Source organism: Lactuca virosa, chromosome 4 (assembly GCF_052849685.1).
Source record: "Lactuca virosa cultivar CGN04683 chromosome 4, Lactuca_virosa_CGN04683_v6, whole genome shotgun sequence".
Taxonomy (NCBI): Eukaryota; Viridiplantae; Streptophyta; class Magnoliopsida; order Asterales; family Asteraceae; genus Lactuca; species Lactuca virosa.
In genome coordinates, this window is record NC_136429.1 from 278688763 (window position 1) to 278699854 (window position 11092).

Here is an 11092-nt window from a genome sequence, read left to right on the forward strand (position 1 = left end):
AGCATGTCTTCAAGCATTTGAATTGTGACGATCCGATATTTTCTACCTTGAAAAAGTCAAACATACCAGTTAAAAGTCAAAGTTATTGTTTTATTAATTTAATTAAGTTAAATTAATAATATTAGTATGCATAAACCCTTTAGTAAAAGTGTTACAAAAATTAGAAGTGAAATGCACAAAATCCGAGAATTTTCGCCTAGACCGAAAACCCTCGGACTACCCTTCTGTTCGGACCGCAAACGGATTATGGCCGCAAACCACTCGGACCGCAAACATACAAGACTTCTTCTAGAAGCCTTATCTCCTCGGGGAAAGCTCATACCTTCTCGGAAGGTGGTCTCAGCCGAAAACCGAAGCCTCGGTTTGAGTTCCCAACCACAAACTTCGCCTCGGGGTGTGTTTACAACCGAGAACTCGCATGTATATATATGAGAAGTCCGAATTCTTCCCTCTTTCTTACACATTTGGCTGAAAACTACCCATTTTCTCTCAAAGTTCAACCGAAAACTCCCTCCTCTCTCCTTAAGATCATGAGAAATGACTTCTTCCGCATGAATTCCATGCGAAAATCCTTTACATCTTCTTAGAATCGTGCAAGTATCCTTCCTTGATATTGTAATCAGTTCACAAACACCTTCCAATCATCATATATTGGGCCAAAAACACATAAAAACACTAGTTTTCATGAAGAACACGAAGAACACGAAAAACACACAAACGATATTCTAAGTATTATTGTAAGTCTTCTTACGATAATTAAGTGTTGTTTAAAACTTTAAGCATTATTATAACGTCTAATTTATACTTAATTTTGATATTTATTTAAATTAGGATTCGAGTTTTGTCATAAGTGCTAACTTGTGGATTTATCTCTGCTGCACCGTATCATCAACCGAGAATTCACAAAAGGTGAGTTCATACCCCCATATTTTCCGAACTTTTTCAATGTTTTAGGGGGGGGGGGGGGGGGAATACAAGTAAAACACAAGAAATCTTGTGTTTAAAAATATAATTTACTTATTAAGTCTTCTTACCGTTAATATGTATCAAATCGTGAAATTGGTTAAAAACATAAAAATAAACTTATAAACTATAATAGGTATAGTTTACGGAACATGCGAACTATTTTACAAAGTCCAGGTTAAAATATGGAAATAAAATAATAAACTATAATAGATATAGTTTATGGAACAAAAGGATCTTTTTACAAAACCATTTGTTAATTACAAAAAAGATTTTTCTGCTTTATTACTAGTAAATTTGTTGAAGCAATTTGTGAGACGCCTTCATGTACTTATCTAAGTACCTATTAAAGTCTTGACTTAAAACCAGAGTCTCCTGGAGGGAGAGCGTGAGTTTGTGTATAGATCTATACGAGACTAACAATCCCCCACCAGAGCTGCTTGTAACAGCTAGGTTGGCAGACCTGTGGTGACAAACGTCATACCGATTCCGACGCTTGAAGAACGTCGTTTCAGGCCATCTTAGCTCATCAAGTATGGTTATAAGAACTCACAAGGAGAAAACAAAGATATATTTACGTAGTAATATACTTTCCTTAAATAGTCTAAAAGGATATTAACTATATGATTACTCAGTATATACAATAGGTTTAGATAAAATTAAAGTCTGGTAGACAGTGGAATGTGTGATTTCTGCCTTACTTCCTGTTACTTGTTTGGTTGTGGGCCTAGGGAGGATTCACCCATTAAACTGTCTGTTCGATCTCGGTTATATACAACTCGTATGTACTAGGTAATCATAGGAGGGTAGTATCGTCACATTGAGCTTTCAGGGTAAACACAATTTCAGCTAGTTTTAATTATAAATAAAGCTAGGTATCATTAAACTAAGTATGGTAATTATACTTGTACTTTTCGGTCTCGGTTCATATTAGATCACAGTTCAGTTCACAGTTCAGTTCATAGTTCAGTTCACAGTTCAGTTCATAGTTCAGTTCACAGTTTAGTTCACAGTTCAGTTCATAGTTCAGTTCACAATTCAGTTCATAGTTCAGTTCACAGTTCAGTTCATAGTTCAGTTCAAAGTTCAGTTCATAGTTTACAATTCAGTTTTATGGAAAAATATAGGATTTTTCTAAGATAAACTTCATTATTTTAAAGGCAAACAATTCATGATTTAACTTGCTGAAAACAAATACGATTAATTACTGAAAACAATGTTTTACAAAAGAGTAAGTGGAACTAGGAACATATTTGCCAAAGGTTCAACATTTACTTTCAAAATGGTATAACTTAAAGGACCCTCATTTGTTAATTCTATAGTTCCTTAGTTTATATATCAGAGTTATATATAAATAATATCCGCTAGGCAGTGGAATGTGTGATTTCCGCCTTACTTCCTGTTCCTTGTTTGGTTGTGGGCTTAGGGCAGATTTACATATTCAACTGTCCATTCGATATTAGTTTATATATAATTAGTATAAACTAAGTAATCATAGAAGGAATGGGTATGGTCATATTACTCATTAAGAAAATATAGGATTTTCTTGAGGAACAGACGAACTTTTCCAAAGAACAAAGAATATACTTTTTATAACAAAAACACTTATGAACTCACCAACTTTAATGTTGACACTTTTTCAAACCACTTGTATTCTCAAGAACGTTTGTAGACAGGGACCCTATCAGGTGTTGTGAAGACGGAGCTTTACGTCTTATCTTTTGTTATAGCTTTAATGTAAATTATGAAATGTTTTGAACACAATGTAAACTTTATATTAATAATACAATGGTTGTTGATACTTTGATTACTATTGTACAATTGTTGTGATACTATACATGACGTCCTCCGCCCCCGAACGTTTCCACCGTTCCGGTTTGGGGGTGTGACAGATTGCTATCAGAGCATTGTTTATAGTAAACTAAGTATATCAACCTATAAAAGATATACAACTATAAATACAATGGGGCCGAATTGCTCTTACTAAAAGTATACTTTTAAAATACAACAATATTTTTCTAAAAGTATACATACATGCATATATATATATATATATATATATATATATATATATATATATATATATATATATATATATATATACTAGAACAAGTATCACAAGAAGAACAAAATAAAAATATTTAGATGTTGGATACTACAGTTAAACCTAGATAGTTATGTAATCATATCTGGGATAAATATAGCCTGATCAACTATATTTATTTGAGATACGACCAACATGTGTTTGGGAGTGATAGTGGTGTTGCAACAAGTCTAAAACTTACCAAGAAATTCTAGAATCAAACATAAAGTCTAAAATACTATATGAGTATTTTTAGGTACTACAAATAACTTATGTGAAAACTAAAAGACCTGTACTGGTAGGTCTATAATTACTGAGTGTATACGTTAAGGTTATATATTGTTGAGATTTTATAGACTTAGAATTTGTGATTTTCACTCCACTTCATGTTCCTTGTTTGGTTGTGGTTTTAGAGTAGTATCACTTATTCGAAGGTCTATTTGATCTGGATTATATATAATCTGTACACACTATGTGATTATAGAAAGACTGGTGAGGATCATCCTCGTAAAAATTACTTTTAATAAAAATGTTTTATTAATCTCATAGATTCTTTAGACACTTCCATTCTCGCATAACCGACACACCTAGAGATTGTAAACAGCCAACAGAGGAGTCGAGACAGAACTAAAAGAGGGTTCACAAGGAGAATTCCGAGAAAGGATCGGACGAAGAGAAAGGTACAAGAGAGATCGTTAACAAACCTTACCCTATCAGAAATAAAGTAGAGAGCACCTTATGCATCTTACTAATAATTAATAAACAAATATAACTAGTGAGTTAGTGACTACACTACTCACACTATGAGTTAAGTTTACCGTACCATTCGTCACAACTAGTAATAGTAAAATCAAGAGAGATACTCCCTTCCAAAACCCAGGAGACCTGATCAGCTTAAGATTTCAATATCTATACTTTATTTGGTTAAACTTAATTATGATAAAATACCTTTTTCTACTCTCTACCAGAAATACATCATAGAGATGTAGGTTGAAAACATAGAGAATTGTACAACGAAACGAGAAATTTATATGTACATATAAATAAATAGAGTACAACTAGCAACGATTATAGTTATTAACGAACTCGCTTCAAATTATGTAACAGAATCATGTCTCCACATGGAAATAACCGGCCAACCAATGAAACGCCATTTCTGCAGAGAGACTCTGCTACTTTTCAAGCTGCGGTTACAGCCGCCGTGATAGCCGTCATGGCACAAATCAATGCAAACAACGCTAGTGAAAATGGAAATGGTGTAGACAATTCAAACCGTAATAACAACCAAGTACACCAACGACCTACCAAAAAGCAACAAGCTGGAACAGTCCATACTCCCATCAACCCTACTACCCTAACACCGACAACACCGTATTTAGGAAACTTCCCACACTACAGCAAGTGCAACTACCATTATTATGGAGTCTGCCGAGAGTTGCATTGCAAAAGGTGCAACATGAAAGGGCACATTGCCCGCTTCTGTAGGACTCTAGTTGAACACCTCACTTCAACCACCAATGTCGGAATAAGTCCAACATGCCATTTATGCGGTGACGAGGAACCCTTTTGAGATTTTTGGTACGTTTTCTAAACAACAATAATTAAACATCAAATTTTCACGGAAAATATTTGACAATTAAAAATTTAAGATCATAAATTAACACATCATTCATATAAAAACTAAGAACCCTTGAAGGTGAGCTATGATAGTTTAGTGTATACACAAGGGTAATTTATAATTAAGATTTGTAGGCTTAGAGTGAGTGATTCCGCCTTATTTCTTGTTCCTTGTCTAGTTGTTGATTTAGGTCAGAGTCACTCAGTCGACTGTCTTTCCAATCTTAATTATACATGACTTGTATACACCAAGAGATTATAGAAGGACCTGGTAGGGATTATATTATGAAAGTTCATTATTTTCAATTATCAGAACACTCGTACTTCTAGTACTCGTTAAATGCGGTACAAAATATCCACAGTAGTAATAACAAGGATAAAACAAAGAACACTAAATACCTAAACATAGAAAGTACTACCTCTCTAACAAACACTTCTTCCTAATCGACTTAACAACCGTTACGATAAGAAGTTCTGATGTCTTTCTTAGAAATGGATTGGTTTGGTCCTCACCATTCCAATTTCCTGTGCCACGTAAAGACTCTTCGCTTTAAACGACCGACTACCGAAACTTCCGTCACTCATAACGAAAAACTAGATACGAACCTCATAATCGTCTCTTGCTTCAAAACTCAGAAGTACCCATGCGAGGGGTACCACGCCTTCCTAGCTTATTCCGTATACAAGAAACTTAAAGTGAAAAACACCGAGGATGTTCTGGAAGTCCGTGACTTCCCAAAGTATTCCCATCAGACCTTTTGGAAATACCACATATGCAGCAAGTCAAGTTCAAGCACAGAGGCTAAGGAGTAAATACGGTTAACCTATCACTATTAAGTGTATACGCGAGAGTGGTATATAATTAAGATTCTATAGACCTAGGATGTGTGCTTCCTCCCTATCTCATGTTCCTTGTCTGGTTGTGGACTTGGGGCAGAGTCACCCATTCGACCATCTTGTCAATCTTAATTATATACAACTTGTATACATGAGGCGATAATAGGTGAACCAGGTATGAGTCCTACCATGAACTTCAGGACAAAGCTGTTCAGGGCTACAAGTGAGCACCTATCATTCGGATGAACAGAGACAAGTGAACCGAATCCGTACACTCTCCACCGATCAGAACAACATACTCAACAGTGAAGATCCGCTGGAACACCAAGCTAGGATTTAATTCACTTGAGAACAAGAGAAGCAAATGAAACCGAAGTACCTATCTCTTTCCTAATTCCTAGTAGCCACTCAGAATTTGAATTTCGGGAGGAAATTCCCTTTAACGGTTGGAAGTCAAACATACCTGTTGGAAGTCAAAGTTATTGTTTTATTAATTTAATTAAGTTAAATTAATAATATTATTGTGCATAAACCCGATATTTTCTACCTTGAAAAAGTCAAACATACCAGTTGGAAGTCAAAGTTATTGTTTTATTAATTTAATTAAGTTAAATTAATAATATTATTGTGCATAAACCCTTTAGTAAAAGTGTTACAAAAATTAGAAGTGAAATGCACAAAATCCGAGAATTCTCTCCTAGACCGAAAACCTTTGGACTACCCTTCTGTTCGGACTGCAAACGGCTTACGGCCGCAAACCACTCGGTCCGCAAACATACAAGACTTCTTCTAGAAGCCTTATCTCCTCAGGGAAAGCTCTTACCTTCTCGGAAGGTGTTCTCAGCCGAAAACCGAAGCCTCGGTTTGAGTTCCCAAACGCAAACTTCGCCTCGGGGTGTGTTTACAGTCAAGAACTCGCATGTATATATATGAGTAGTCCGAATTCTTCCCTCTTCTTAGAATCTTGCAAGTATCCTTCCTTGATCTTGTAATCAGTTCACAAACACCTTCCAATCATCATAAATTGGGCCGAAAACACATAAAAACACTAGTTTTCACGAAGAACTCGAAGAACACGAAGAACGTGAAGAACACGAAAAACACACAAACGATATTCTAAGTATTATTGTAAGTCTTCTTACGATAATTAAGTGTTGTTCAACACTTTAAACATTTGTTATAACATCTAACTTATAGTTAATTTTGATATTTATTTAAATTAGGATTCGAGTTTTGTCACAAGTGCTAACTTGTGGATTTAGCTCTATTGCACCATATCATCAACCGAGAATTCACAAAAGGTGAGTTCATACCCCCATATTTTCCAAACTTTTTCAATGTTTTAGGGGGGGGGGGAATACAAGTAAAACACAAGAAATCTTGTGTTTAAAAATGTCACACCCCCAAACCAGAACGACAGAAACATTCGGGGGCAGAGGACGTCATGTATAGTATCATAACAATGCACAATAGTAAAACAAGCAACAACATCATCCATTGCATTAATAGTATAATTTAATACAAGTGTGTTATGAATGTATTTGTAAGACACCAAAAATATATATATCAAAATAAAAGACGAGTCTTGAACATCATCCGTCTTCTCAAAACTTGGTCATCGGTACCTGTCTACTGGTGACCTGAGAATACAAGTTATTTTAAAAGAGTAGATCAGCATTTAAGCTGGTGAGTTCATAAGTATTTTAGTGTCAATGTTTGTATAAGTTTTATGAAAGTCTTTGAAAGTGTTTGGTGTAAAGTTTGTACGTGTTTGATGTAAATGTTTGTATACCTCCTAGAAAATCATATATTGTCACACCCCCCAAACAAGACGGCGGAAATGTCCGCGGGTGGAGGACTTCATTTGTAGTATCACAACGCATGCATCATAGTAATCAAAGTACAAACAACCATTGTATTTAAAAAGTATAAGTATTTACATGTGTTCAATCATTGTATATTGAAACCAAAATAGTTATACAAAAGAAGAAGATATGACTCAAATTAGCTCCATCATCTCAAAAAGCTCGGGGAGTACCTGTTTATTATTTCCCTGAGAATACAAGTAATTTGAAAAGAGAGTATCAACATAAAGTTGAGTGAGTGCATAAGTGTTTATGTTTAAAAGGATGTCTCTGTATCTTACATATGTAAACTGTTCCAGAAAATCCTATATTTTCTGTTGTATATGAGAAGTAGTTTTATTCCCATAAAACCGTTCTATTTGTAAATCAATGTTTTGTATTTGTATTCCTTTATGTAAAACTTGTAACTGAGAGTGTGCCTGGTTTCACTAGCTATTATTGAAAACTGTATTGTACCATTGTAGTTTGTATTCTGTAACTGGTACTTTGAAGGTGTACTTACCTTTAGTTGATTATACACTAACATATTGTTAATATCTTTTTAATGAGTTATTATAACCATACTAAGACATGATGGCCTGAAACAAACGCTTTGTAGGCATTTAAACTGTTGATAACAATTGCCACTCATTGGCGTGTGTGCCTGACTGTAGCTAGCAGCCTGAGTGTGGGGTTGTCAATCCCAATTTAGATCTACACACAACTTGTTTCGATCCCCTGACTGGAGATTCTGGTTATAATATCAGGACATTACCTTGGTTTTCTAAATGAATTAAACAACCTGAATTGAATGACTCATAAAAAGCATATAAACGTTACATGTATATTAGTCATGAAAACCCAATCATTCTGAAATAAATTATTGACAGTATGTTCTTGAATTTGTATTCTTAACATGTATATGAAAATTGTATATCCCTTGATTTGTTTTGAACCAAACCTTTGTTTCTTGTAAAACTGTGTATTCTATTATACTTGAATCATGAATTATTGTTCTATGTATCATCAATTATACCTATTATAATTTATATGTACTTTTTGAATTGGTATTTAACTGTGTTTGAATGTAATCCTTTGCTCAACATGTTACAAAGGGGTATTTAAACTATATGAAATAACTTTTATATTTATATACATATACAATTTTATATAAGTAAAATTTAAACGACATTCGGACAAACAACCGGTACTATAAGCCCACATCCAAACAAGGAAAAGGACCCAGAATGAGTTATCAGTCCTAAGCCTTTTAAATATTGTTTATATAAATATATATATACAAATATGAATTTTAGGGAAAAATATAAGTTTACAAAATAGTTTAATGTTTTGAGAATATTTTGATGATTTAATGTCGTTTTGTCACACCCCCAAACCGGAATGGCGGAAACGTTCGGGGGTGGTTGACGTCATGCGTAGTATCACAACAATTGTATCATAGCAAGCATAGTAAACACAACCAGACATTGAATACATATATGAAAAAGGTTTACATTGGTTAATACATAGTTTTGTTCATATCAAAAGTAAAATGGAATGACGTGACTCTAACGCTCCGACTTCTCCAAATTCCTGGAAGTACCTGTCTACTAATTCCCTGATCAGCATAAAGCTGGTGAGTTCATAAGCATTTAGTTTTGGTGGAAAATGTTCTTTGATTCTTTTGAAAAGTGTTCCTCAAGAAAATCCTATATTTTTTTTATGAAAAGCGTGTTTGAAAACCCGTTCCTTCCATGACTTCCCGGTTCGTACTAAATACGCATAATCCAAGGAGTCATGGAATGAATATCCGTTAGTAGAGTAGTAAACCATCAGTTTTAGAAAAGTCGGTGTTATCCCGAGAAAATCCTATATTTTCCCTAAAAACAGGTTATCCGTCCTAGAGGTAGAGATGTAAGTTTAGAAATCCCTGATTACTATCAGTATATATATGAAAGTAGTTTTATTACTCAAAATAAAACAAATGAAAAATAGAGTCCGTAAACTAAAGTTAGTTTATAATTATTTGTGAGTCGTATAACCATACTTGATATGACCTAGAGACCTTTCCAACGTTCTTCAGGCGTTAATTTAATGACATTTGTTCACCTCAGGCATGCCTGCCTAACTGTAGCTAGCAGTTCAGGTGTGGGATAGTCAGTCCCGAATAGATCTATTCACAAATCTCACGCTCTCCCTCCAGGAGACTCTGGTTATACTGAGATAGGATTTAGCCCTGTACACCTAAGGGTACAGTATTGAAGTAGAGCCTCACAATTCTGTATAATATAATTCACGATCTAGAAACAGTATAAAACAATAATTATCCTTGAATAATTTTACTTTATACTCCAGAGAAAATATATAACATAAACTAAATCTACCATAGTTTATATATATTCATTCATGAAATCTGATTTGGTAAAAACTGCCTAGAGGGTTATTCCAAACTATACCCATTATAGTTTATTAGAATTGCTATGGAAAATGCTTTGTAAAAACCTTTCTGAATGCTATGAAGTTAGAATTCCAAAATAAAAGTTTCCCTTATGCTCAACATATTACAAAAAGGGATAAAATATCCGAATATGTTATTAAACGTGGAAATCGTTGGACTGTATTAATAAGTTAAAACTTAATAAAATACTTTGAGTTTGGCTTGTATTCCCCCCCTGAAAACATTAAAAACACGGAAATGTAGGGGTATGAACTCACCTCGGGTGGTGGTTTGAATGAAGGATCGATACGGAATGCTGAATGTTCAAGTGAAGCCTTGAACACGTTTGATCCTAATTAACATGCAATGATACATAAAGGAGTCAAATGAGGGTATATCACTACTAGATATGACGAGGAACCACTCTAGGGACTTGGCACTACTTGCACTAAGTGTTAGAACCTTATAGGATTGCATGGGGGGAGTGTATGGCCACCTTGAGTGTGTGTGCGGCCATGGGTGTGCGGCCCAAGGGGTGTGCGGCCGTACACTCATGTTAGAAAGTGTCTTTGAGGTGTTTCAAGGTCCATACTTGCATCCATGAAGTGTTCTAGGTCTATACTCATTTGTAGTGCAAGCTAAGGGTCCTAGAAGTGGGTTTGCGGCCCTAGGATGAGTGTGTGGTCGCACACGGGAGTGTGCTACCGCACACAAGGAGTGTGCTACCGCACAAGGGTGTGTGCGGCCATACACAGGTGTGTGCGTTCGTACACCCTACATGATGATGTCCAAAATGCCAATTCTAAGGTGTAGCAAAGCTAGGGTCATGTCCAACTCGAATAGGGAAGTCACACTCTCACTTTGGAGGGTATTGTAAGAGTGTGCGGCCCCCATATGTGGGTGTGCGGCTGCACTCCTTCAAAGAGATGAAGAACATGACGGGATTCAATGATTCAAGGCTTAGATTAAGTGGTTCTTCAAGCGCAACAAGCTAAGGGATGGATTACTCACGTTTTTAAAGCTTTGGAGAGTTTGTGGTTGAAGAACCTTGAGAGAAATGGTGTTGTGTGCTGCCAAGGTGTTAAAGGAATGAAAGGAAATGGGTCTACCCTTTATATAGGGGTGGGTGTGTGTCACACCCCGCTAAAGCGGAAACACGAGGCGTGGCAGTATAAAGGGTTTCATAGCAAAAGTTAAAAGACAACACCAACCATAGTATTAAAAATCATTACAAATTTACAATGGGTTTGAACAACTTTTAAAAGAAATTACAATGTAAATTGAAATACAACACATGCGAATGCTGCTAAA